The sequence below is a fragment of the Pseudophryne corroboree genome, unplaced genomic scaffold (genome assembly GCF_028390025.1).
Source record: "Pseudophryne corroboree isolate aPseCor3 unplaced genomic scaffold, aPseCor3.hap2 scaffold_370, whole genome shotgun sequence".
In the NCBI taxonomy this organism is placed as follows: Eukaryota; Metazoa; Chordata; class Amphibia; order Anura; family Myobatrachidae; genus Pseudophryne; species Pseudophryne corroboree.
Window position 1 is genome coordinate 394,717 of NW_026970022.1, and position 27,683 is coordinate 422,399.

General features: G+C 40.4%; 9 non-coding genes across 9 annotated transcripts; 2 read left to right on the forward strand and 7 right to left on the reverse strand.

Moving 5' to 3' along the window:
* Positions 1–7,315: 7,315 nt before the first annotated feature.
* On the forward strand, positions 7,316–7,479 carry LOC135021405 (U1 spliceosomal RNA). Its single transcript, XR_010218657.1, has one exon. It is a non-coding gene; the product is annotated as a U1 spliceosomal RNA (small nuclear RNA).
* Positions 7,480–7,630: 151 nt separating this feature from the next.
* Positions 7,631–7,794, forward strand: LOC135021467 (U1 spliceosomal RNA). The gene has a single exon (XR_010218717.1). It is a non-coding gene; the product is annotated as a U1 spliceosomal RNA (small nuclear RNA).
* A 15,335-nt stretch (positions 7,795–23,129) lies between these two features.
* On the reverse strand, positions 23,130–23,292 carry LOC135021570 (U1 spliceosomal RNA). Its single transcript, XR_010218801.1, has one exon. It is a non-coding gene; the product is annotated as a U1 spliceosomal RNA (small nuclear RNA).
* A 152-nt stretch (positions 23,293–23,444) lies between these two features.
* LOC135021450 (U1 spliceosomal RNA) lies at positions 23,445–23,608 on the reverse strand. The gene has a single exon (XR_010218701.1). It is a non-coding gene; the product is annotated as a U1 spliceosomal RNA (small nuclear RNA).
* A 674-nt stretch (positions 23,609–24,282) lies between these two features.
* On the reverse strand, positions 24,283–24,445 carry LOC135021471 (U1 spliceosomal RNA). Its single transcript, XR_010218721.1, has one exon. It is a non-coding gene; the product is annotated as a U1 spliceosomal RNA (small nuclear RNA).
* Positions 24,446–24,597: 152 nt separating this feature from the next.
* Positions 24,598–24,761, reverse strand: LOC135021426 (U1 spliceosomal RNA). Its single transcript, XR_010218677.1, has one exon. It is a non-coding gene; the product is annotated as a U1 spliceosomal RNA (small nuclear RNA).
* Positions 24,762–25,733: 972 nt separating this feature from the next.
* LOC135021514 (U1 spliceosomal RNA) lies at positions 25,734–25,897 on the reverse strand. Its single transcript, XR_010218753.1, has one exon. It is a non-coding gene; the product is annotated as a U1 spliceosomal RNA (small nuclear RNA).
* A 674-nt stretch (positions 25,898–26,571) lies between these two features.
* On the reverse strand, positions 26,572–26,734 carry LOC135021584 (U1 spliceosomal RNA). Its single transcript, XR_010218813.1, has one exon. It is a non-coding gene; the product is annotated as a U1 spliceosomal RNA (small nuclear RNA).
* Positions 26,735–26,886: 152 nt separating this feature from the next.
* Positions 26,887–27,050, reverse strand: LOC135021395 (U1 spliceosomal RNA). Its single transcript, XR_010218647.1, has one exon. It is a non-coding gene; the product is annotated as a U1 spliceosomal RNA (small nuclear RNA).
* Between the last annotated feature and the right edge of the window lie 633 nt (positions 27,051–27,683).

Sequence of the window (27,683 nt, forward strand, 5' to 3'; positions counted from 1 at the left end):
TTTTAGGAGACCTGGGGAAAAATCCATGGCTCCAGATGCCCAAGGGGGACAAATAGATACATGGATACCCAAACCGCCATTAGGGTTCCATAAGTGTGGTAGACTAAACTGTACAACATGCAAACACACAAAAAAGAAAACCACACAATTTGTCTCATCTGTATCGGGAGAGAAATTCAATATAAAAAGTTTTCTGAATTGTAGATCCATGTATGTTATCTACGTCTTACAGTGTGGTTGTGGAGCACAGTACGTGGGGCGCACCACTCGGGCACTTCACGTTAGGTTCATGGAGCATAAAAGACAGATAGATAAAAAAGTAGGAAACACCTACCTATACCGCCATATTTTGGAATGCAATGGAGGGAAAAGTGATAATCTACAAATCATGGCAATTGAACAAGTGGCGGTAACCAGTAGAGGAGGTGATAGGTATAAAAGGTTATGTAAGAAAGAGGCTTTCTGGATCTTTAGCCTAAAAACCTTGATCCCGCAGGGTCTGAATGATACGGTTGAGTTAAATAAAATCTAAGTTCAAATGTTTAATATTTATAATATAAATATTTGATTTTTATAAATATCATTCTTGACATATAATATATGGGGGGGTGGGATAGGATATGGTTCCTTATGATGCTGGATTAAGGAGATGGAGATAACAGGATTATGTATAACAATACGAAGGGGTGTAATTATGTATTTGAACCACAAGATGGCGTGTGGGGATCTAAATTATAAATTATAAAGTACAAATTATAATCAAAATTAGTCCCCTTTTATTTCCGAGTAATGATACTGTTGAGCAGTATATTTAATATATTTATCACCTGTGCTAATAAAATAGGATGTGTTGACTAGTATTAATATTGTTCTTAAATACGGTCATATTTGTACTGATGTTGTCAAATAAGACATGGATTACTTGTAATCATGATAAATTAATTATGATTAAACTAAGTGACGTAATCTTGTTGAGCAAATTGCATTAGAGTTCAGTATAATTGAATATGAAGTTGTAGATAATTATGTTTTAAAACGAGGCTTGATTCTGATATTGTTAATAAGAACGATGGATGCAACTTCCGGGTGTGATAATGAGGCTTGGATCGTGTGTTTTAACCAGCTAAAATGGCCGCTGGAGTCTATTTAAAGTTTGTAATGAGACTGAGGCTTGGAACGCACGTTTGAGTGCGCATGCGCGAATGGCCGCGGGAATTTCAAATAAGTGGGGCTATATAAAGTGTTCATTGGGATGATGGTCATTCGAACTGAGGAAGCCGCTGAACGCACTGGGAAGGCGGAGAAACGCGTTTTCGAAGGACCTACTGGCAGTGACTATCACCTCCTGCTTGTTTTACACGATCACCGGCTTCTGGCTACGACAAAACAGCCAGTCCACCTGCAATTGCGGTTAGCCACCAGCAGAGGGAGCCGGAGCACTGTGGACGGATTCCCGTGGATATTGTCTCCAGATATTCTGCAGTAAATGGACAAGCACCAGCAGAGGGAGTCTTTCCAATTGGGACGGTCCTAAACAGACTGTTCTAAAGAGGTGAATGAAAAACTTATCGCCCATGGTAACTATCCATTCAAAGTGATATATGTGTGCACACATCTTTTTCGGGACATTAATTAATTAAGGACATACTCATGCAAGCAGTGTCCGTAAATGCCGAGCTCATTGGTCTATCATTAATCTATGTGGACATTTTGAAGTCAGCTTATTAAAATCCAAGCCTCAGAGAATAAACGTAATTAAGTATATACATTTGTGTATGTGGAGCATTTACATTAAAGGCATCCACTATACACAATATGCATTTTTATGTATGTCAATTTTGCTGCAGCAATATATGTTAATAAAATATGATTTATATGTTTTAAAATTTAATAGTAATTAGCCATTTTTTAATTATTTATTGATTATCTCCGATAAATGGTGGGGACAGCGCTACTGATTTCCTACAGAGGGTCACACCTGTGTGGGTAGTTTTTGTGTTTTTTTGTTCAATATAGGGATTGCAATTATCCCTGTATCAGGAGCAGCAGTCTCCGCCATTGTCTAAAATCTCCTTGATCCAGCGGGTACTGGCGCCGGAGAGTGTATACTTCTGTCCACACAAGGTTGGTGTGTGGGCGGTTGTGTACACATCCAGTATCATTTATTCTTTGATTTGATTGTCTTAGGTAATTGCATCTCGGGCAGCAGGTAACTTGGGGAACCATTGATATGGCAGCGCTTAAGTGCATAGCTGAACGATTGGAAAGACGCAATGTGTATTTAAGAGGGGGGGAAGATATACAAATTATGGAGAGGGATGAGAATTTGGAGGATATGCATGGTTTATTCAATAGACTAGAAAATCTATGTATAGAGGAAACAAGGCACTGGTGGGACCAGGTGTCCTTACAGAAATATTTAGATCAAGGTTTGATACCCAGGGGATTGAGGATTTTAAAGACCTCTACGTTTAAAGAGGACAAGCAGTTTTCAGAGGAATGGAATAAATTACTAGATAATTGTTCCATAAACCTTATGAAATTGCTTGTCAGATTTAGGGAAGACAAAGTTAGTGTGATACAGAAGGAAATTGAAAAGACCCAGGATTTGTTGAAATCTTTTTCTGAAGACAAAGGATTCAATGAAAGAGATCTGAGAGTAAATCGTAAGGTGGAGGATTTTGAAAAAACCTTAGTCTTCAGAAAAAACAACAAACTAAATCGGGATAAATTAGACTATCAAAAGGGAGAGGTTCACACTTACAATAGAAGGAGGGACAACATCTATGACCAAAAACCCTCTAAAAGGGAATTAGGACCCAGACAAAATCTTGAACATAGATTAGGTCATTACAGGGGACCAAGAACCCCAATTGATCGGAGAGATTCCAGGAGTTTTAGGAATCAGGATGAGGGGAATTGGGAACCAAATACCTATAGGAATAGGCATGATAATTTATTCCAACAAAATAGTGTCAAATCCCCAGCCCCATATTCCAAGTGGAGTAGAAGAGACTCTGGAAGGGATGATTGGGTAGATATGGGAGGGAAGAATAGGCAACAGTCGAACACCCATGGTGGCACAAATAATTTTTTGGAGGACAGCCACAGATTCCAAAACCGTCCACAAAGAAAGTACGAAGGAACAGGGTGGTCCGGAAAAAGGCAAAGAGAACAAGAGCCAGAGGAAAGAGAGGAAGAAAGAGTAGGTCAAGTAAAAAACATGAAATTAAAGTGAAGGGAAAAGGGGTTTTTAATTTGTCCTCAAAAAAGTTGGGTCCAGATCAACTGAGATTGCTTGAAAAGGGCTTAAACTTTGCTCCCGCCCAAAAACCCAACTTATTCGATCTATTCGTTGATCTTAATAGATATATCAGAACGCTAAGTAGAAAGCGATATTTCGCGATGAAAAATATGAAGAAAAAAGGTATTGAAGGTAATCCCATTATATTGGATCAGGATGACCAATTAATGGTTGATATATTAGAATCCTTGGTAGATGAATCAACGAATGAGTCGAATAAGGAGGACTATACTAAAATATTTGATGGTAATGGGACAAACAGATTTAAAAATAAGTCTGAGTTTTACCCGCTGACTTATAGAGGGCCCTATATTGAGAGCTTCTATAAGTCAACATTAGAACAATTTAGGGAGATGTGCCAAAAATCAGAGAAACAATCGTTAAAGGATAATTTGAGTACTAAGGAACGATCAGCACTAAAAATCTTGAGGGGGGATCCCTCCTTGACTATTAAACAAGCTGATAAAGGCGGTGGGATTGTGGTAATGGATACAGTGATGTACTTGGCGGAGGCCAATAGACAATTAAACAACGTCCACCTGTATTCAAGACTGACCCACAATCCCACCGCACAGTTTCAAAAGGAATTAAAAATCTTGCTAAATAGGGCAGTGGATTTAGGTGCTATATCCAGAGAAACTCAATGTTTTTTGTTTTCTGATAATCCGGTAATTCCCACGTATTATTGTCTTCCAAAAGTACATAAAACTTTAATTAACCCCCCGGGAAGACCCATTATTGCGGGGGTAGATTCATTGACCAGCAATTTATCTTTTTTTATAGACAGTTTTTTACAGGGTTATGTTGTCAAATTAAAATCACACATTAAGGACACTACACATTTTTTAAATTTAATTAAAAATATTAAATGGCAGTCAACTTATTGTTTTATCACATGTGATGTAGAATCATTATATTCTAACATTGAGCACCAGTTGGGGATTGAGGCAGTGGCATTTTATCTGTTAAGAGACCCTAATATAGGGGAAGAATTGCGGTGGTTGATTTTGGAGAGTATTAGATTTATACTCGAACATAATTATTTTATTTTTGATAAACGATATTATTTACAGACTAGGGGGACGGCCATGGGAACCAGGTTCGCTCCGAGTTTCGCCAACCTGTTTATGGGGCGGTTCGAGGAACAACATGTGTGGACCAGTGATCTCGGGGCGAGCCTGGTTCTTTATGGCCGTTTCATTGATGATTTATTTTTCATTTGGGAGGGGAGCACTGAATCAGCAGAAGAATTTGTTGCCAGTTTGAATTGCAATAATTATGGTTTGAAGTTTACGGGGTACTGCCACCCCACACAGGTCACTTTTTTGGATATAGCACTTAAGATCGAAAATGACATCATTATAACAAATACTTTTGTTAAGGAGGTAGATCAAAACCGATATTTACATTACAAAAGTAGTCATTTACAACGATGGAAGGATAATATACCGAAGGGCCAGTTCCTTCGGATAAAAAGGAATTGTTCCACCAAAGAAGGAGCAAGAGAACAAATGGAATCTCTCTATGGGGCGTTTCTTACGCAGGGGTATCCAATATCTGTTCTTGACCAGGCTTGGAAGGAGGTGGAAAATATGGAAAGAGACCATTTATTGGATACCACCAGCAAAAATACTAGAAAGAAAAATAACAAAATGACGGATAGGACAACAATGTTTGTAACTAAGTATAATACTAGTGCATACAAGATCAAGAGGATAATTAAGAAGAACTTTTCTATTCTCAAGTTGGATGAGATGTTGAACTCCAATGTAGTCCTTAGTGAACAGGTAATATTTCGGAAGTCAGATAGTCTGAAGTCCGCACTAGCTCCAAGTTTTTTTAGGAGACCTGGGGAAAAATCCATGGCTCCAGATGCCCAAGGGGGACAAATAGATACATGGATACCCAAACCGCCATTAGGGTTCCATAAGTGTGGTAGACTAAACTGTACAACATGCAAACACACAAAAAAGAAAACCACACAATTTGTCTCATCTGTATCGGGAGAGAAATTCAATATAAAAAGTTTTCTGAATTGTAGATCCATGTATGTTATCTACGTCTTACAGTGTGGTTGTGGAGCACAGTACGTGGGGCGCACCACTCGGGCACTTCACGTTAGGTTCATGGAGCATAAAAGACAGATAGATAAAAAAGTAGGAAACACCTACCTATACCGCCATATTTTGGAATGCAATGGAGGGAAAAGTGATAATCTACAAATCATGGCAATTGAACAAGTGGCGGTAACCAGTAGAGGAGGTGATAGGTATAAAAGGTTATGTAAGAAAGAGGCTTTCTGGATCTTTAGCCTAAAAACCTTGATCCCGCAGGGTCTGAATGATACGGTTGAGTTAAATAAAATCTAAGTTCAAATGTTTAATATTTATAATATAAATATTTGATTTTTATAAATATCATTCTTGACATATAATATATGGGGGGGTGGGATAGGATATGGTTCCTTATGATGCTGGATTAAGGAGATGGAGATAACAGGATTATGTATAACAATACGAAGGGGTGTAATTATGTATTTGAACCACAAGATGGCGTGTGGGGATCTAAATTATAAATTATAAAGTACAAATTATAATCAAAATTAGTCCCCTTTTATTTCCGAGTAATGATACTGTTGAGCAGTATATTTAATATATTTATCACCTGTGCTAATAAAATAGGATGTGTTGACTAGTATTAATATTGTTCTTAAATACGGTCATATTTGTACTGATGTTGTCAAATAAGACATGGATTACTTGTAATCATGATAAATTAATTATGATTAAACTAAGTGACGTAATCTTGTTGAGCAAATTGCATTAGAGTTCAGTATAATTGAATATGAAGTTGTAGATAATTATGTTTTAAAACGAGGCTTGATTCTGATATTGTTAATAAGAACGATGGATGCAACTTCCGGGTGTGATAATGAGGCTTGGATCGTGTGTTTTAACCAGCTAAAATGGCCGCTGGAGTCTATTTAAAGTTTGTAATGAGACTGAGGCTTGGAACGCACGTTTGAGTGCGCATGCGCGAATGGCCGCGGGAATTTCAAATAAGTGGGGCTATATAAAGTGTTCATTGGGATGATGGTCATTCGAACTGAGGAAGCCGCTGAACGCACTGGGAAGGCGGAGAAACGCGTTTTCGAAGGACCTACTGGCAGTGACTATCACCTCCTGCTTGTTTTACACGATCACCGGCTTCTGGCTACGACAAAACAGCCAGTCCACCTGCAATTGCGGTTAGCCACCAGCAGAGGGAGCCGGAGCACTGTGGACGGATTCCCGTGGATATTGTCTCCAGATATTCTGCAGTAAATGGACAAGCACCAGCAGAGGGAGTCTTTCCAATTGGGACGGTCCTAAACAGACTGTTCTAAAGAGGTGAATGAAAAACTTATCGCCCATGGTAACTATCCATTCAAAGTGATATATGTGTGCACACATCTTTTTCGGGACATTAATTAATTAAGGACATACTCATGCAAGCAGTGTCCGTAAATGCCGAGCTCATTGGTCTATCATTAATCTATGTGGACATTTTGAAGTCAGCTTATTAAAATCCAAGCCTCAGAGAATAAACGTAATTAAGTATATACATTTGTGTATGTGGAGCATTTACATTAAAGGCATCCACTATACACAATATGCATTTTTATGTATGTCAATTTTGCTGCAGCAATATATGTTAATAAAATATGATTTATATGTTTTAAAATTTAATAGTAATTAGCCATTTTTTAATTATTTATTGATTATCTCCGATAAATGGTGGGGACAGCGCTACTGATTTCCTACAGAGGGTCACACCTGTGTGGGTAGTTTTTGTGTTTTTTTGTTCAATATAGGGATTGCAATTATCCCTGTATCAGGAGCAGCAGTCTCCGCCATTGTCTAAAATCTCCTTGATCCAGCGGGTACTGGCGCCGGAGAGTGTATACTTCTGTCCACACAAGGTTGGTGTGTGGGCGGTTGTGTACACATCCAGTATCATCTATCCCAAATCATACTTATTTTGCATAGGAGATACTATTGTCATGAAGATTGTTCTCCCAGGGTGAGGTTCATTCATTGCATTCTGGGTATGCTGACCCCTGTGATTTCCCCAAATGTGGGAAACTCGACTGCATTATTTGTGGTAGTGGTGGACTGTGTTTGTGCTTTCCTCTGGTCAGCTCTGGTAAAAGTCAGATTTCTTTGTCTCAGATCTTCCTCTAGCCTTGTTCTTCTTTTGAGAGTTCCCTTGTGCTGCCTCAGTTGGATCTCCTTCACTTGAAAGGTAGTGCCCGAGCAGCGACCCTCCCCAGCTCTAGCCCAACTCCTACTAACCTGCCAGGTGAGATACTATGATCATGAAGGTGCTTCTCCCAGGGCAAGGCTCACCCATTGCACTCTGGGTGTGCTGCCCCTTGCGATTTCCCCAAATGTGGGAAACTTGACTGCATAATTTGTGTTTCCCCTGGACGGCTCTCGTATAATTCAGATCTCTTTGTCTCAGGTCTCTCTCCAGCCTAGTATGCTGTCTGTTTCCACTTCTCTTTTCTTGAGCCCATCCCTTCTATAACCTTGTGCACTATCCTGACTTCTCCTCCCGTCTGCTTACTTTGTGCCTTCCAATGCACAATGCAAACTACAGGTAGTGCTGCAGGGCCCACACCCTTTTACTTGCCTTACAGAGCAGCTCTGGAGCTGTTACAGTACCCAGCTGCTGCAAGAAATCAGCTTGAATGCTGGGGCATTGGCCAACATGAGCCCCACACCGAAGGAGGGTGGGGGTGTTTATTGCGAACTAGGGGTCATCCAAGCGTCGCAAAAGGCCGCCATGCCCTGCATATCCCTTTTCTCTTTTCATAAGCAGACGAGGGATGAAGCCAACTTTGACCCACTGCTTGGATGACATCACTTGCTGCCTTTCCAATGAAGCAAGTTTAATTTAGTAATAGGTGAAAAACCATCCCTACAAAGGTGTTAATCAGATACTTGGCTTTGTGGACACTTTTCAGAGAACAAATTTGTTAGCATAAAAATAAAGCCAGAAAATGAAGAGCTGTTTAATCACTCAATTGGATTTTTCTGCAAGCGTATTTCTTTTTCTCTGCAACCCACTGCTAAGTTGTGCTTCCTAGCTGTTCTTTTATAAAATCACTTAATCAAATCTAACTCTGATTACATCAGAGAAGGCCAGGTACCCTACACCATAAGAGGGGGTTTGAAATTTTGACTTGTCTACTTAAAGATCACCAAAATCTGATAACAAGGTAAATTACGTCCCTGGGTAGGATTGAACCACCAACCTTTTGGTTAATAACCGAACACGCTAACTGATTGCGCCACAGAGACACATTGCAAAAGCATATACTGACAAAGGCTAATAAGCATTCATCTAGAACGTTTCCTAGAAAAACTTTAAAAAGTCAATAATCTGGAGAGTTTTTGTAAGATGTTTCTTCCATCAACCAATGAAGAAACACATTGGTACTTTCCCATGATGAGTGAGTGCTTCAGGATCTCTTGCACTTACATGTGCAGCAGAGTACTGCAATGGAAGCATGCTGGGCCCATAACCCAGAGGTAGGCAGATTGAAACTATCCTCTGCTATATGCATTTTTTTTTTGTTAATTAAAGTAATCCAAAACTGGGATTGATATTTTTGCTCTTTTATTTTTACTTAAAGTACAATAACTTTTATTATTTTAATTTGTTTTAATAGTATATTGACAGTATTGTTTTCTTTCAAAAATCCACTTAATTTTCTTTACCCTATTATTCAAATGGTAATTGACAAAAACAAACTACATTGTCACCAGAAGAGCAATACAAAATGTACAAGTGATATATTAAAATCATCTTTCCAGCTTGAATTTCAATGATGCATTGGGGCAACGATTTTGTGAGAAACCTCTTCACCCTTAAATAAAGATTTTCTTAATTCCTTACCTGTGTGCTAATTAGATATCACCTTGTTTTCACATTAAACAGACTTCCACATGAGAAAGCAGCAAGGATGCAGTGGCGTTAATGTTTCCTGGTGTCAACCTGTATTATTTCAGTAGATATTGAAATGAGGATGCATCTTGCTGCCTTTCCAATGAAGCATGTTTAATTTAGTAATAGGTGAAAAACCATCCCTACAAAGGTGTTAATCAGATACTTGGCTTTGTGGACTCTTTTCAGAGAACAAATTTGTTAGCATAAAAATAAAGCCAGAAAATGAAGAGCTGTTTAATCACTCAATTGGATTTTTCTGCCAGCATATTTCTTTTTCTCTGCAACCCACTGCTAAATTGTGCTTCCTAGCTGTTTTTTTTATAAAATCACTTAATCAAATCTAACTGATTACATCAGAGTAGGCCAGGTACCCTACACCATAAGAGAGGGTTTGAAATTTTGACTTGTCTACTTAAATATCACCAAAATCTGATCACAAGGTCAATTACGTCCCTGGGTGGGATTGAACCACCAACTTTTTGGTTAATAGCCGTACACACTAACTGATTGCGCTACAGCGACACTTTGTGAAAGTACATACTGACAAAGGCTAATAAGCATTCATCTAGAACGTTTCCTAGAAAAACTTTAAATAGTCAATAATCTGGAGAGTTTTTGTAAGATGTTTCTTCCATCAACCAATGAAGAAACACATTGGTACTTTCCCATGATGAGTGAGTGCTTCAGGATCTCTTGCACTTACATGTGCAGCAGAGTACTGTAATGGAAGCATGCTGGGTCCATAACCCAGAGGTAGGCAGATTGAAATTATCCTCTGCTATATGCATTTTTTTTTTTGTTAATTAAAGTAATCCAAAACTGGGATTGATATTTTTGCTCTTTTTATTTTACTTAAAGTACAATAACTTTTACCTTTTTAATTTGTTTTAATAGTATATAGACAGTATTGTTTTCTTTCAAAAATCCACTTAATTTTCTTTACCCGATTATTAAAATGGTAATTGACAAAAACAAACTACATTGTCACCAGAAGAGCAATACAAAATGTACAAGTGATATATTAAAATCATCTTTCCAGCTTGAATTTCAATGATGCATTGGGGCAACGATTTTGTGAGAAACATCTTACCCTTAAATAAAGATTTTCTTAATTCCTTACCTGTGTGCTAATTAGATATCACCTTGTTTTCACATTAAACAGACTTCCACATGAGAAAGCAGCAAGGATGCAGTGGCGTTAATGTTTCCTGGTGTCAACCTGTATTATTTCAGTAGATATTGAAATGAGGATGCATCTTGCTGCCTTTCCAATGAAGCAAGTTTAATTTAGTAATAGGTGAAAAACCATCCCTACAAAGATGTTAATCCGATACTTGGCTTTGTGGACACTTTTCAGAGAATAAATTAGTTAGCATAAAAATAAAGCCAGAAAATGAAGAGCTGTTTAATCACTCAATTGGATTTTTCTGCCAGCATATTTCATTTTCTCTGCAAACCACTGCTAAATTGTGCTTCCTAGCTGTTTTTTTGATAAAATCACTTAATCAAATCTAACTCTGATTACATCAGAGTAGGCCAGGTACCCTACACCATAAGAGGGGGTTTGAAATTTTGACTTGTCTACTTAAAGATCACCAAAATCTGATGACAAGGTCAATAACATCCCTGGGTGGGATTGAACCACCAACCCTTTGGTTAATAACCAAACACACTAACCGATTGCACCACAGAGACACTTTGCAAAAGTACATACTGACAAAGGCTAATAAGCATTCATCTAGAACGTTTCCTAGAAAACTTTAAAAAGTCAATAATCTGGAGAGTTTTTGTAAGATGTTTCTTCCATCAACCAATGAAGAAACACATTGGTACTTTCCCATGATGAGTGAGTGCTTCAGAATCTCTTGCACTTACATGTGCAGCAGAGTACTGCAATGGAAGCATGCTGGGCCCCTTAACCCAGAGGTAGGCAGATTGAAACTATCCTCTGCTATATGCATTTTTTTTTTTGTTAATTAAAGTAATCCAAAACTGGGATTGATATTTTTGCTCTTTTATTTTTACTTAAAGTACAATAACTTTTACCATTTTAATTTGTTTTAATAGTATATTGACAGTATTGTTTTCTTTCAAAAATCCACTTAATTTTCTTTACCCTATTATTAAAATGGTAATTGACAAAAACAAACTACATTGTCACCAGAAGAGCAATACAAAATGTACAAGTGATATATTAAAAACATCTTTCCAGCTTGAATTTCAATGATGCATTGGGGCAACGATTTTGTGAGAAACATCTTCACCCTTAAATAAAGATTTTCTTAATTCCTTACCTGTGTGCTAATTAGATATCACCTTGTTTTCACATTAAACAGACTTCCACATGAGAAAGCAGCAAGGATGCAGTGGCGTTAATGTTTCCTGGTGTCAACCTGTATTATTTCCGTAGATATTGAAATGAGGATGCATCTTGCTGCCTTTCCAATAAAGCAAGTTTAATTTAGCAATAGGTGAAAAACCATCCCTACAAAGATGTTAATCAGATACTTGGCTTTGTGGACACTTTTCAGAGAACAAATTTGTTAGCATAAAAATAAAGCCAGAAAATGAAGAGCTGTTTAATCACTCAATTGGATTTTTTTGCCAGCATATTTCTTTTTCTCTGCAAACCGCTGCTAAATTGTGCTTCCTAGCTGTTTTTATAAAATCACTGAATCAAATCTAACTCTGATTACATCAGAGAAGGCCAGGTACCCTACACCATAACAGGGGTTTTTGAAATTTTGACTTGTCTACTTAAAGATCACCAAAATCTGATAACAAGGTCAATTACATCCCTGGGTGGGATTGAACCACCAACCTTTTGGTTAATAGCCGTACACACTAACTGATTGCGCCACAGCGACACTTTGCAAAAGTACATACTGACAAAGGCTAATAAGCATTCATCTAGAACGTTTCCTAGAAAAACTTTAAATAGTCAATAATCTGGAGAGTTTTTGTAAGATGTTTCTTCCATCAACCAATGAAGAAACACATTGGTACTTTCCCATGATGAGTGAGTACTTCAGGATCTCTTGCAATTACATGTGCAGCAGAGTACTGTAATGGAAGCATGCTGGGTCCATAGCCCAGAGGTAGGCAGATTGAAACTATCCTCTGCTATATGCGTTTTTTTTTGTTAATTAAAGTAATCCAAAACTGGGATTGATATTTTTGCTCTTTTATTTTTACTTAAAGTACAATAACTTTTACCATTTTCATTTGTTTTAATAGTATATTGACAGTATTGTTTTCTTTCAAAAATCCACTTAATTTTCTTTACCCGATTATTAAAATGGTAATTGACAAAAACAAACTACATTGTCACCAGAAGAGCAATACAAAATGTACAAGTGATATATTAAAATCATCTTTCCAGCTTGAATTTCAATGATGCATTGGGGCAACGATTTTGTGAGAAACCTCTTCACCCTTAAATAAAGATTTTCTTAATTCCTTACCTGTGTGCTAATTAGATATCACCTTGTTTTCACATTAAACAGACTTCCACATGAGAAAGCAGCAAGGATGCAGTGGCGTTAATGTTTCCTGGTGTCAACCTGTATTATTTCAGTAGATATTGAAATGAGGATGCATCTTGCTGCCTTTCCAATGAAGCATGTTTAATTTAGTAATAGGTGAAAAACCATCCCTACAAAGGTGTTAATCAGATACTTGGCTTTGTGGACTCTTTTCAGAGAACAAATTTGTTAGCATAAAAATAAAGCCAGAAAATGAAGAGCTGTTTAATCACTCAATTGGATTTTTCTGCCAGCATATTTCTTTTTCTCTGCAACCCACTGCTAAATTGTGCTTCCTAGCTGTTTTTTTTATAAAATCACTTAATCAAATCTAACTGATTACATCAGAGTAGGCCAGGTACCCTACACCATAAGAGAGGGTTTGAAATTTTGACTTGTCTACTTAAATATCACCAAAATCTGATCACAAGGTCAATTACGTCCCTGGGTGGGATTGAACCACCAACTTTTTGGTTAATAGCCGTACACACTAACTGATTGCGCTACAGCGACACTTTGTGAAAGTACATACTGACAAAGGCTAATAAGCATTCATCTAGAACGTTTCCTAGAAAAACTTTAAATAGTCAATAATCTGGAGAGTTTTTGTAAGATGTTTCTTCCATCAACCAATGAAGAAACACATTGGTACTTTCCCATGATGAGTGAGTGCTTCAGGATCTCTTGCACTTACATGTGCAGCAGAGTACTGTAATGGAAGCATGCTGGGTCCATAACCCAGAGGTAGGCAGATTGAAATTATCCTCTGCTATATGCATTTTTTTTTTGTTAATTAAAGTAATCCAAAACTGGGATTGATATTTTTGCTCTTTTTATTTTACTTAAAGTACAATAACTTTTACCTTTTTAATTTGTTTTAATAGTATATAGACAGTATTGTTTTCTTTCAAAAATCCACTTAATTTTCTTTACCCGATTATTAAAATGGTAATTGACAAAAACAAACTACATTGTCACCAGAAGAGCAATACAAAATGTACAAGTGATATATTAAAATCATCTTTCCAGCTTGAATTTCAATGATGCATTGGGGCAACGATTTTGTGAGAAACATCTTACCCTTAAATAAAGATTTTCTTAATTCCTTACCTGTGTGCTAATTAGATATCACCTTGTTTTCACATTAAACAGACTTCCACATGAGAAAGCAGCAAGGATGCAGTGGCGTTAATGTTTCCTGGTGTCAACCTGTATTATTTCAGTAGATATTGAAATGAGGATGCATCTTGCTGCCTTTCCAATGAAGCAAGTTTAATTTAGTAATAGGTGAAAAACCATCCCTACAAAGATGTTAATCCGATACTTGGCTTTGTGGACACTTTTCAGAGAATAAATTAGTTAGCATAAAAATAAAGCCAGAAAATGAAGAGCTGTTTAATCACTCAATTGGATTTTTCTGCCAGCATATTTCATTTTCTCTGCAAACCACTGCTAAATTGTGCTTCCTAGCTGTTTTTTGATAAAATCACTTAATCAAATCTAACTCTGATTACATCAGAGTAGGCCAGGTACCCTACACCATAAGAGGGGGTTTGAAATTTTGACTTGTCTACTTAAAGATCACCAAAATCTGATGACAAGGTCAATAACATCCCTGGGTGGGATTGAACCACCAACCCTTTGGTTAATAACCAAACACACTAACCGATTGCACCACAGAGACACTTTGCAAAAGTACATACTGACAAAGGCTAATAAGCATTCATCTAGAACGTTTCCTAGAAAACTTTAAAAAGTCAATAATCTGGAGAGTTTTTGTAAGATGTTTCTTCCATCAACCAATGAAGAAACACATTGGTACTTTCCCATGATGAGTGAGTGCTTCAGAATCTCTTGCACTTACATGTGCAGCAGAGTACTGCAATGGAAGCATGCTGGGCCCCTTAACCCAGAGGTAGGCAGATTGAAACTATCCTCTGCTATATGCATTTTTTTTTTTGTTAATTAAAGTAATCCAAAACTGGGATTGATATTTTTGCTCTTTTATTTTTACTTAAAGTACAATAACTTTTACCATTTTAATTTGTTTTAATAGTATATTGACAGTATTGTTTTCTTTCAAAAATCCACTTAATTTTCTTTACCCTATTATTAAAATGGTAATTGACAAAAACAAACTACATTGTCACCAGAAGAGCAATACAAAATGTACAAGTGATATATTAAAAACATCTTTCCAGCTTGAATTTCAATGATGCATTGGGGCAACGATTTTGTGAGAAACATCTTCACCCTTAAATAAAGATTTTCTTAATTCCTTACCTGTGTGCTAATTAGATATCACCTTGTTTTCACATTAAACAGACTTCCACATGAGAAAGCAGCAAGGATGCAGTGGCGTTAATGTTTCCTGGTGTCAACCTGTATTATTTCCGTAGATATTGAAATGAGGATGCATCTTGCTGCCATTCCAATAAAGCAAGTTTAATTTAGCAATAGGTGAAAAACCATCCCTACAAAGATGTTAATCAGATACTTGGCTTTGTGGACACTTTTCAGAGAACAAATTTGTTAGCATAAAAATAAAGCCAGAAAATGAAGAGCTGTTTAATCACTCAATTGGATTTTTTTGCCAGCATATTTCTTTTTCTCTGCAAACCGCTGCTAAATTGTGCTTCCTAGCTGTTTTTATAAAATCACTGAATCAAATCTAACTCTGATTACATCAGAGAAGGCCAGGTACCCTACACCATAACAGGGGTTTTTGAAATTTTGACTTGTCTACTTAAAGATCACCAAAATCTGATAACAAGGTCAATTACATCCCTGGGTGGGATTGAACCACCAACCTTTTGGTTAATAGCCGTACACACTAACTGATTGCGCCACAGCGACACTTTGCAAAAGTACATACTGACAAAGGCTAATAAGCATTCATCTAGAACGTTTCCTAGAAAAACTTTAAATAGTCAATAATCTGGAGAGTTTTTGTAAGATGTTTCTTCCATCAACCAATGAAGAAACACATTGGTACTTTCCCATGATGAGTGAGTACTTCAGGATCTCTTGCAATTACATGTGCAGCAGAGTACTGTAATGGAAGCATGCTGGGTCCATAGCCCAGAGGTAGGCAGATTGAAACTATCCTCTGCTATATGCGTTTTTTTTTGTTAATTAAAGTAATCCAAAACTGGGATTGATATTTTTGCTCTTTTATTTTTACTTAAAGTACAATAACTTTTACCATTTTCATTTGTTTTAATAGTATATTGACAGTATTGTTTTCTTTCAAAAATCCACTTAATTTTCTTTACCCGATTATTAAAATGGTAATTGACAAAAACAAACTACATTGTCACCAGAAGAGCAATACAAAATGTACAAGTGATATATTAAAATCATCTTTCCAGCTTGAATTTCAATGATGCATTGGGGCAACGATTTTGTGAGTAACATCTTCACCCTTAAATAAAGATTTTCTTAATTCCTTACCTGTGTGCTAATTAGATATCACCTTGTTTTCACATTAAACAGACTTCCACATGAGAAAGCAGCAAGGATGCAGTGGCGTTAATGTTTCCTGGTGTCAACCTGTATTATTTCAGTAGATATTCAAATGAGGATGCATCTTGCTGCCTTTCCAATGAAGCAAGTTTAATTTAGTAATAGGTGAAATACCATCCCTACAAAGGTGTTAATCAGAAACTTGGCTTTGTGGACACTTTTCAGAGAACAAATTTGTTAGCATAAAAATAAAGCCAGAAAATGAAGAGCTGTTTAATCACTCAATTGGATTTTTTTGCCAGCATATTTCTTTTTCTCAGCAACCCACTGCTAAATTGTGCTTCCTAGCTGTTTTTATAAATTCACTGAATCAAATCTAACTCTGATTACATCAGAGAAGGCCAGGTACCCTACACCATAAGAGGGGGTTTGCAATTTTGACTTGTCTACTTAAATATCACCAAAATCTGATCACAAGGTCAATCACGTCCCTGGGTGGGATTGAACCACCAACCTTTTGATTAATAGCTGAACACACTAACCGATTGCGCCACAGAGACACTTTGCAAAAAGTAAATACTGACAAAGACTAATAAGCATTCATCTAGAACGTTTCCTAGAAAAACTTTAAAAAGTCAATAATCTGGAGAGTTTTTGTAAGATGTTTCTTCCAGCAACCAATGAAGAAACACATTGGTACTTTCCCATGATGAGTGAGTGCTTCAGGATCTCTTGCACTTACATGTGCAGCAGAGTACTGTAATGGAAGCATGCTGGGTCCATAACCCAGAGGTAGGCAGATTGAAACTATCCTTTGCTATATGCATTTTTTTTGTTCATTAAAGTAATCCAAAACTGGGATTGATATTTTAGCTTTTATTTTTACTTAAAGTACAATAACTTTTACCATTTTAATTTGTTTTAATAGTATATTGACAGTATTGTTTTCTTTCAAAAATCCACTTAATTTTCTTTACCCTATTATTAAAATGGTAATTGACAAAAACAAACTACATTGTCACCAGAAGAGCAATACAAAATGTACAAGTGATATATTAAAATCATCTTTCCAGCTTGAATTTCAATGATGCATTGGGGCAACGATTTTGTGAGAAACATCTTCACCCTTAAATAAAGATTTTCTTAATTCCTTACCTGTGTGCTAATTAGATATCACCTTGTTTTCACATTAAACAGACTTCCACATGAGAAAGCAGCAAGGATGCAGTGGCGTTAATGTTTCCTGGTGTCAACCTGTATTATTTCAGTAGATATTGAAATGAGGATGCATCTTGCTGCCTTTCCAATGAAGCAAGTTTAATTTAGTAATAGGTGAAAAACCATCCCTACAAAGATGTTAATCAGATATTTGGCTTTGTGGACACTTTTCAGAGAACAAATTTGTTAGCATAAAAGTAAAGCCAGAAAATGAAGAGCTGTTTAATCACTCAATTGGATTTTTTTGCCAGCATATTTCTTTTTCTCTGCAAACCACTGCTAAATTGTGCTTCCTAGCTGTTTTTATAAAATCACTGAATCAAATCTAACTCTGATTACATCAGAGAAGGCCAGGTACCCTACACCATAAGAGGGGTTTTTGAAATTTTGACTTGTCTACTTAAAGATCACCAAAATCTGATAACAAGGTCAATTACGTCCCTGGGTGGGATTGAACCACCAACCTTTTGGTTAATAGCCTTACACACTAACTGATTGCGCCACAGCGACACTTTGCAAAAGTACATACTGACAAAGGCTGATAAGCATTCATCTAGAACGTTTCCAAGAAAAACTTTAAATAGTCAATAATCTGGAGAGTTTTTGTAAGATGTTTCTTCCATCAACCAATGAAGAAACACATTGGTACTTTCCCATGATGAGTGAGTGCTTCAGGATCTCTTGCAATTACATGTGCAGCAGAGTACTGTAATGGAAGCATGCTGGGTCCATAGCCCAGAGGTAGGCAGATTGAAACTATCCTCTGCTATATGCATTTTTTTTTGTTAATTAAAGTAATCCAAAACTGGGATTGATATTTTTGCTCTTTTATTTTTACTTAAAGTACAATAACTTTTACCATTTTAATTTGTTTTAATAGTATATTGACAGTATTGTTTTCTTTCAAAAATCCACTTAATTTTCTTTACCCGATTATTAAAATGGTAATTGACAAAAATAAACTGATGAGGATACTACTGCAGTCTTTGTTTCGTCTGTACCCGCTGAAAGAGCAGCAAAAGGTGGAGATCTTGATGGTACAGTTGAAAGGGCTTGCACTTAGAGAGGTTACTTCCTGGCCTACTGAAGAGAAGAAGACTGTGGACCAGATCCTCAACAGGCTTGCTACCACATTTGACACAAGGACAGTGTCAGAACTTAAAATGCACTTCTTTGCTCGAAAGCAACAACCAGGAGAGTCACTACGGGGCTATGCCCTCAGCTTGCAGGAAGCACTCAGAGATGTTCAGCAAGCAGACCCTGAGCAAGTGCATGACAAAGAGAAAATGTTATTGGACCAGTTCACTGAAGGTGCAAGGGGCGAATTTGTAAAACTCAGCTGCGACTATTGAGATTGCAGAAGCCTGGAAGCACATTCCTGGATTTTAAAGAGGCTGCGATTAAAGTTCTAGGCTCCAGTCTTACTTCAGGGGCTGTTCCACAAGAGTCTATTCCAGAGATGCCACGGTATCAAGAGAATTCTGATGCCCAGGAGTCAAGTTTTAAAGGAGCTACTTACCCACCTACAGTAAAAGGAGTGACAGTGCCATGTTCAAAGACATGCATATTTGACTCTTCTAGTGAGTTACGAAGTCTGCTGGCTGAACTGACACGTGGTGTGACAGAGATGCGCAGAGACCTGCAGATTCTGAAGAGACAGCAGGCACTGCTCCATGAAGAAATGGAATGGTGCCAGGAGAGGAGACCACTGAACAGTTCCCAATGGGACCTACATAGAAGCAGGGAGACACTTTTTTCCAGCCACTTTGCCTCCCAAAGGCGACCCATTTTTCAAAGCTGTGAAGGAAGCGGACAAATTAAGAGAGAATTTGAGCAGCCAGATCATTTAAACTCCAAATTCATGTGGTTAACCCGTTATGTTAGCCAATGCCCGGTGGTTCAAGTTTGCATCAATGGAGTCTCAATGCCCGCTCTCTTAGACACTGGATCACAAGTGACCACAATACAAGCAACACAGTTTGAGCAGCATTGGACTGAGGAACAGATGTTTCCGTCAACTTCCACATTGATAAACCCGATTGCAAGCAATGGGCACTGCATCCCTTGCAAAGGATACTGGGAAGCTGAAATTCAAATCGGACGAACAGTGCTACCACAGCAAGGCTTCATCATCACCACTGCCCAAGATGATGGATTGCCTCCAGTGATAGTGGGCATGAATGTGTTGCGGAACTGCTGTGAGGAGCTCGTAGCAGCACTCCAAGGAGAGTTTCAAACTGACAAGCTCCAGGAGAAACAAGGCCTTCAACCTGGGATAGCCAAACAAAAGGGAAGAATGATAACAGAATTATCTGTAAGAGAGGAACATGAAAAAAATAAGGCTAGCCAAATAATGATAGAAATGCCCATCTCCAGTGTCCAGATTATCCGAAAGAATGCTTCAATGTTAGGCATGAATAATATAGCATCCAGTTCTAGAAACTGTGAGCAACCTATTCAAGGAACCAGTTTTGACCACCTGCAAGATAAAAGTCAGATGATAAGACACCTCAAAGCCTTACTGAAGATTGGGAAATACCTGACCAAGCGACAAAGGCAAGAATCCTCGCCAGAACTCCTGAAGTTGTTGAGACAGCGAGAAAGGCTGTTTGAAGAGAAAGGACAGTTGGTTCGATGTAGTGTGGATCCTAATACTCATTATAGGATCAGTCAACTTGTAATTCCAAGACAAAGTGCTTGTTATGTGCTTGAAGAATATCACGACAAGTCAGGTCACCCTGGGTGCAAAAGGATGGAAACAAGCATCTGGAAAAAGTTCTTTTGGGTTGAAATGAGGGAAGACATCAAGAGATGGTGCCGAAACTGTCCAACCTGTTCTGTAAGAAGAACCTTGCTGCCTCTTTCTCTCCAGAATCCATTGTCCCAAACCAGCTGTGATACTGAATCCCAAGATGGAATGGAAGAGGCTCATAAAATGTATTTACAGCAGACTAAGGTGGTTTGTCACCGACAAGGAGGCAAGAAGACTAGGGCTTGCAAAACAGAAAACCACCATAGTCAGCTGCAGTTTTGTACAGCATGTCCCAAAGACAGTTTAGAAAGAGTTCAATACTCATCCATGGCAGGGGGGTTGAGGTTTCCTAGACAAACTTTTCAAGACCATATACTGTCCAGATTTCAACCGATTGCTCCAGGAGCATGTGTTAATGTACTATAGCACAAAAGGAATTATACCTATCAGATACTGATGTTAAAAATGTTGATAAATGTTAATGTTTCAGACATAATCTGTGTTCACTAATGAATGTGACTGGATATAGTGAGAAGTTTATATAGGGATAAAACCAAAATGCGTGAGGACACGCATGTTTTGGGGGGGGCACGTGTGATATCCCATAACAACAAGGACATTTTTGACAACAGTGTAGTTGCCTGTGCCATTTTAAATAAAGTTTATTTAAAAGAAAATTGAACAGCAGTTTGAGAAGTCAGTTGGAGCCATGGTGAGGAAAGAGCTGGCGACGCCATTACGCAGAGATGAGCAGCTGAGAGAGGGGAGACAAATAAGCTGAAAATTGCATGAGAGAGTAAGCAGTAGTGCAAAATACAGCAGTGGAAGTGCAGCAATTAACAAGTAAGAACGCCATGACACTCTCAGCCAAGAGAGTGCACAGCAAGTGTCAGAGACAGGAGAGTATAAAGCCTTTATACCAATGCTGACTGGCCTACATCTGAGGGGAAACTGCCTCAGAAACATCTATTGACTGGGTGAGATAAATCCATATTTATACTGAAACCTACTCCACTGCAAAGGACATTATCCTATATTTACTATACCTATGCAGCGATTTACATGGGAAGCAGCTCCAGTTTGTTTTAAACAATCATCTTTACTACACAGAGCTACAATATTTTGTTCACAGCTAAAGGAGACAATAGCTGCATATAACTATGTAACAACATAACCGGGCCCCAACGTGCACATAGAGACTCCCTGCAGTGACACCAATGTTATCTGGGACTTAAATATTGTCTGCATAAGTTGATTTCTATTACTAAGCAACATAGTATTAATCTCAGATTTAGTTATATTACCATTTGTGTAATGACTTAAAGTGTATATGGTGTCTGTGTTTAAGTTGCTTGAATCAAATCTTTCCCTTCCCTACTGTAATCAGTTCCTTTTCTGAGTTATGTGGTAAACCATTTATTCTTTCATACAAAGCCCTGCCTGCCTTTCTTTGTGTCTGGGGAAACCTTGCCTCTCTGCCAGGAATAGAGAAGAGCTGCTGCTGAAGGAGGAATAGTCCATCAAGGTATCCCTGACCTGTTCCACATAGTTTACACACTTGTTATACCGGGGTGTTACATTGTGTGTGACTGACCTTAGGAAGAAACCGGAGCCTCCGCTGCAGTGACCCAGCAACCAGGGCACGGGAGTATACAGTGCCGCTGGGAGTGATGAAGCTGCAGTAAAGATGTCTATTAGACCTAGCCTGCTGCAGCCCTTGTAGATTCTCATAAAAAAAGTTCTTCTTTTCTTGTCAAAATTAATAGCTAAGAATAGGCTGCTTGAGGCAGGCCCCTGTTAAGTGGCCTGCTACTGAAGGCAACAACTACAAACTGAGCTCCCTGTTCATGGAAGCGGGGTTATAGAGGAGAATGCGCTGAGCATCTTGGGAACAGTCAAAAGCTTTGAGCCGGTTGGTGCCTCAGATCAAGATCCTACTCTACACCCCAATGTGAATCCTTGTGGAGTCCAGTGTACCCCACAGAAGAAATTAATGTGTCACACCCATTGGCAGCAACCTTAGAATAGCTGCTGATGGGCACAATTGAGAAAGGAAGGGGGGGGGACATTTGAATCCAGCACATAGATGCAATTCAAATATGTAATTTGAACCTTCCTATTTTAAAATATAATGGATGAACCTCACCCTGTGAGAACAATCTTCATGATATAGAGATCTCATATGCAAAATAAGTATGAGTTGGGATAGGGCTGGGGAGGGTGGCTGCTCGGGCAGCCCCTCCCCCGTCAAGTTAAGGAGATTCAACTGAGGAAGCACAAGGGAACTCTCGTCTGGGGACAACAACTGCAGGGAGACCACATCTTTTCAGATGAACATGGGAGGGCGGAAGGCTGCCTAATACTGAAGCACCATCAAATATCAAACCATATGCAATAACTAGTACAAGCATTCCTGGGGGAAGGTCTGCAGGAGACGAATTTGCATACGGTGATGTCATCCAAGCAGTGGGCCAAAGTTGGCTGGAACCCTCATCTGCATATGAAAAGAGAAAAGGGTTATGCAGGGCATGGCGGCATTTTGCGGCGCTTGGATGACCCCTAGTTCGCATTAAACACCTCCACCCTCCTTCGGTGTGGGGCTCATGTTGACTATGCCCCAGCCCCTGAAGCATTCAAGCTGATTTCTTGCAGCAGCTGGGCACTGTAACAGCTCCAGAGCTGCTCTGTAAGGCAAATAAAAGGGTGTGGGCCCTGCAGCACTACCTGTAGTTCGCATTGTGCGTTGGAAGGCACAAAGTAAGCAGACGGGAGAAGTCAGGATAGTGCGCAAGGGCATAGAAGGGAGCGGCTCAAGAATAGAGAAGTGGAAACAGACAGCAAACTAGGCTGGAGAGAGACCTGAGACAAAGAGATCTGAATTATACGAGAGCCGACCAGGGGAAACACAAATTATGCAGTCAAGTTTCCCACATTTGGGGAAATCGCAGGGGCAGCACAGCCAGAGTGCAATGGGTGAGCCTTGCCCTGGGAGAAGCACCTTCAAGATCATAGTATCTCACCTGGCAGGTAAATAGGAGTTGGGCTAGAGCTGGGGAGGGTCGCTGCTCGGGCACCCCCCTGTCAAGTGAAGGAGATCCAACTGAGGCAGCACAATGGAACTCTCGAAAGAAGAACAAGGCTAGAGGAAGATCTGAGACAAAGAAATCTGACTTTTACCAGAGCTGACCAGCGGAAAACACAAACACAGTCCCCCACTACCACAAATAATGCAGGCGAGTTTCCCACATTTGGGGAAATCACAGGGGTCAGCATACCCAGAATGCAATGAATGAACCTCACCCTGGGTGAACAATCTTCATGACCATGGTGTCTCCTATGCAAAATAAGTATGATTTGGGATAGGGCTGGGGAGGGCCGCTGCTCAGGCACATCTCTGTCAAGTAAAGGAAATTCAACTGAGGCAGCACAAGGGAACTCTCATCTGGGGACAACAACTGCAGGGAGAACACATATTTTCAGATGAACATGGGAGGGCAGAAGGCTGCCTAATACTGAAGCACCCCCAAACAACAAACCAAATGCAACAACTAGTGCAAGCATTCCTGGGGGAAGGCCTGCAGCAGATGGATTTGCATATGGTGATGTTATCCAAGCAGTGGGTCAAAGTTGGCTTCAACCCTCATCTGCATATGAAAAGAGAAAAGGGGCGTGCAGGGCATGGCGGCCTTTTGCGCTGCTTGGATGACCCCTAGATCGCATTAAACACCCCCACCCTCCTTTGGTGTGGGGCTCATGTTGGCCATGCCCCATCCCATGAAGCATTCAAGCTGATTTCTTGCAGCAGCTGGGCACTGTAACAGCTCCAGAGCTGCTCTGTAAGGCAAGTAAAAGGGTGTGGGCCCTGCAGCACTACCTGTAGTTTGCATTGTGCATTGGAAGGCACAAAGTAAGCAGACGGGAGGAGAAGTCAGGATAGTGCACAAGGGTATAGAAGGGAGGGGCTCAAGAAAAGAGAAGTGGAAACAGACAGCAAACTAGGCTGGAGAGAGACCTGAGACAAAGAGATCTGAATTATACGAGAGCCGACCAGGGGAAACACAAATTATGCAGTCAAGTTTCCCACATTTGGGGAAATTGCAGGGGCAGCACACCCAGAGTGCAATGGGTGAGCCTTGCCCTGGGAGAAGCACCTTCATGATCATAGTATCTCACCTGGCAGGTAAGTAGGAGTTGGGCTAGAGCTGGGGAGGGTCGCTGCTCGGGCACCCCCCTGTCAAGTGAAGGAGATCCAACTGAGGCAGCACAAAGGAACTCTCGAAAGAAGAACAAGGCTAGAGGAAGATCTGAGACAAAGAAATCTGACTTTTACCAGAGCTGACCAGAGGAAAGCACAAACACAGTCCACCACTACCACAAATAATGCAGTCGAGTTTCCCACATTTGGGGAAATCACAGGGGTCAGCATACCCAGAGTGCAATGAATGAACCGCACCCTGGGAGAACAATCTTCATAACAATGGTATCTCCTATGCAAAATAAGTATGATTTGGGATATGGCTGGGGAGGGCCGCTGCTCAGGCACATCTCTGTCAAGTAAAGGAGATTCAACTGAGGCAGCACAAGGGAACTCTCATCTGGGGACAACAACTGCAGGGAGAACACATATTTTCAGATGAACATGGGAGGGCAGAAGGCTGCCTAATACTGAAGCACCCCCAAACAACAAACCAAATGCAACAACTAGTGCAAGCATTCCTGGGGGAAGGCCTGCAGCAGATAGATTTGCATATGGTGATGTCATCCAAGCAGTGGGTCAAAGTTGGCTTCAACCCTCGTCTGCATATGAAAAGAGAAAAGGGGCGTGCAGGGCATGGTGGCCTTTTGCGGCACTTGGCTGACCCCTAGTTTGCATTAAACACCTCCACCCTCCTTCGGTGTGGGGCTCATGTTGGCTATGCCCCAGCCCCTGAAGCATTCAAGCTGATTTCTTGCAGCAGCTGGGCACTGTAACAGCTCCAGAGCTGCTCTGTAAGGCAAGTAAAAGGGTGTGGGCCCTGCAGCACTACCTGTAGTTCGCATTGTGCGTTGGAAGGCACAAAGTAAGCAGAAAGGAGGAGAAGTCAGGATAGTGCGCAAGGGCATAGAAGGGAGCGGCTCAAGAAAAGAGAAGTGGAAACAGACAGCAAACTAGGCTGGAGAGAGACCTGAGACAAAGAGATCTGAATTATACGAGAGCCGACCAGGGGAAACACAAATTATGCAGTCAAGCTTCCCACATTTGGGGAAATCAGAGTGCAATGGGTGAGCCTTGCCCTGGGAGAAGCACCTTCATGATCATAGTATCTCACCTGGCAGGTAAGTAGGAGTTGGGCTAGAGCTGGGGAGGGTCGCTGCTCGGGCACCCCCCTGTCAAGTGAAAGAGATCCAACTGAGGCAGCACAAGGAAACTCTCGAAAGAAGAACAAGGCTAGAGGAAGATCTGAGACAAATAAATCTGACTTTTACCAGAGCTGACCAGAGGAAAGCACAAACACAGTCCCCCACTACCACAAATAATGCAGTCGAGTTTCCCACATTTGGGGAAATCACAGGGGTCAGCATACCCAGAATGCAATGAATGAACCTCACCCTGGGAGAACAATCTTCATGACCATGGTATCTCCTATGCAAAATAAGTATGATTTGGGATAGGGCTGGGGAGGGCCGCTGCTCAGGCACATCTCTGTCAAGTAAAGGAGATTCAACTGAGGCAGCACAAGGGAACTCTCATCTGGGGACAACAACTGCAGGGAGAACACATATTTTCAGATGAACATGGGAGGGCAGAAGGCTGCCTAATACTGAAGCACCCCCAAACAACAAACCAAATGCAACAACTAGTGCAAGCATTCCTGGGGGAAGGCCTGCAGCAGATGGATTTGCATACGGTGATGTCATCCAAGCAGTGGGTCAAAGTTGGCTTCAACCCTCGTCTGCATATGAAAAGAGAAAAGGGGCGTGCAGGGCATGGCGGCCTTTTGCGGTGCTTGGATGACCCCTAGTTCACATTAAACACCTCCACCCTCCTTCGGTGTGGGGCTCATGTTGGCTGTGCCCCAGCCCCTGAAGCATTCAAGCTGATTTCTTGCAGTAGCTGGGCACTGTAACAGCTCCAGAGCTGCTCTGTACGGCAAGTAAAAGGGTGTGGGCCCTACAGCACTACCTGTAGTTTGCATTGTGCATTGGAAGGCACAAAGTAAGCAGACAGGAGGAGAAGTCAGGATAGTGCACAAGGGTATAAAAGGGAGGGGCTCATGAAAAAAGAAGTGGAAACAGACAGCAAACTAGGCTGGAGAGAGACCTGAGACAAAGAGATCTGAATTATACGAGAGCCGACCAGGGGAAACACAAATTATGCAGTCAAGCTTCCCACATTTGGGGAAATCGCAGGGGCACCACACCCAGAGTGCAATGGGTGAGCCTTGCCCTGGGAGAAGATCCTTCATGATCATAGTATCTCACCTGGCAAGTAAGTAGGAGTTGGGCTAGAGCTGGGGAGGGTCGCTGCTCGGGCACCCCCCTGTCAAGTTAAAGAGATCCAACTGAGGCAGCACAAGGGAACTCTCGAAAGAAGAACAAGGCTAGAGGAAGATCTGAGACAAAGAAATCTGACTTTTACCAGAGCTGTCCAGAGGAAAGCACAAACACAGTCCCCCACTACCACAAATAATGCAGTCGAGTTTCCCACATTTGGGGAAATCACAGGGGTCAGCATACCCAGAATGCAATGAATGAACCTCACCCTGGGAGAACAATCTTCATGACCATGGTATCGCCTATGCAAAATAAGTATGATTTGGGATAGGGTTGGGGAGGGCCGCTGCTCAGGCACATCTCTGTCAAGTAAAGGAGATTCAACTGAGGCAGCACAAGGGAACTCTCATCTGGGGACAACAACTGCAGGGAGAACACATATTTTCAGATAAACATGGGAGGGCAGAAGGCTGCCTAATACTGAAGCACCCCCAAACAACAAACCAAATGCAACAACTAGTACAAGCATTCCTGGGGGAAGGCCTGCAGCAGATGGATTTGCATATAGTGATGTCATCCAAGCAGTGGGTCAAAGTTGGCTTCAACCCTCGTCTGCATATGAAAAGAGAAAAGGGGCGTGCAGGGCATGGCGGCCTTTTGCGGCGCTTGGATGACCCCTAGTTCGCATTAAACACCTCCACCCTCCTTCGGTGTGGGGCTCATGTTGGCTATGCCCCAGCCCCTGAAGCATTCAAGCTGATTTCTTGCAGCAGCTGGGCACTGTAACAGCTCCAGAGCTGCTCTGAACGGCAAGTAAAAGGGTGTGGGCCCTGCAGCACTACCTGTAGTTTGCATTGTGCATTGGAAGGCACAAAGTAAGCAGACGGGAGAAGTCAGGATAGTGCGCAAGGGCATAGAAGGGAGCGGCTCAAGAAAAGAGAAGTTGAAACAG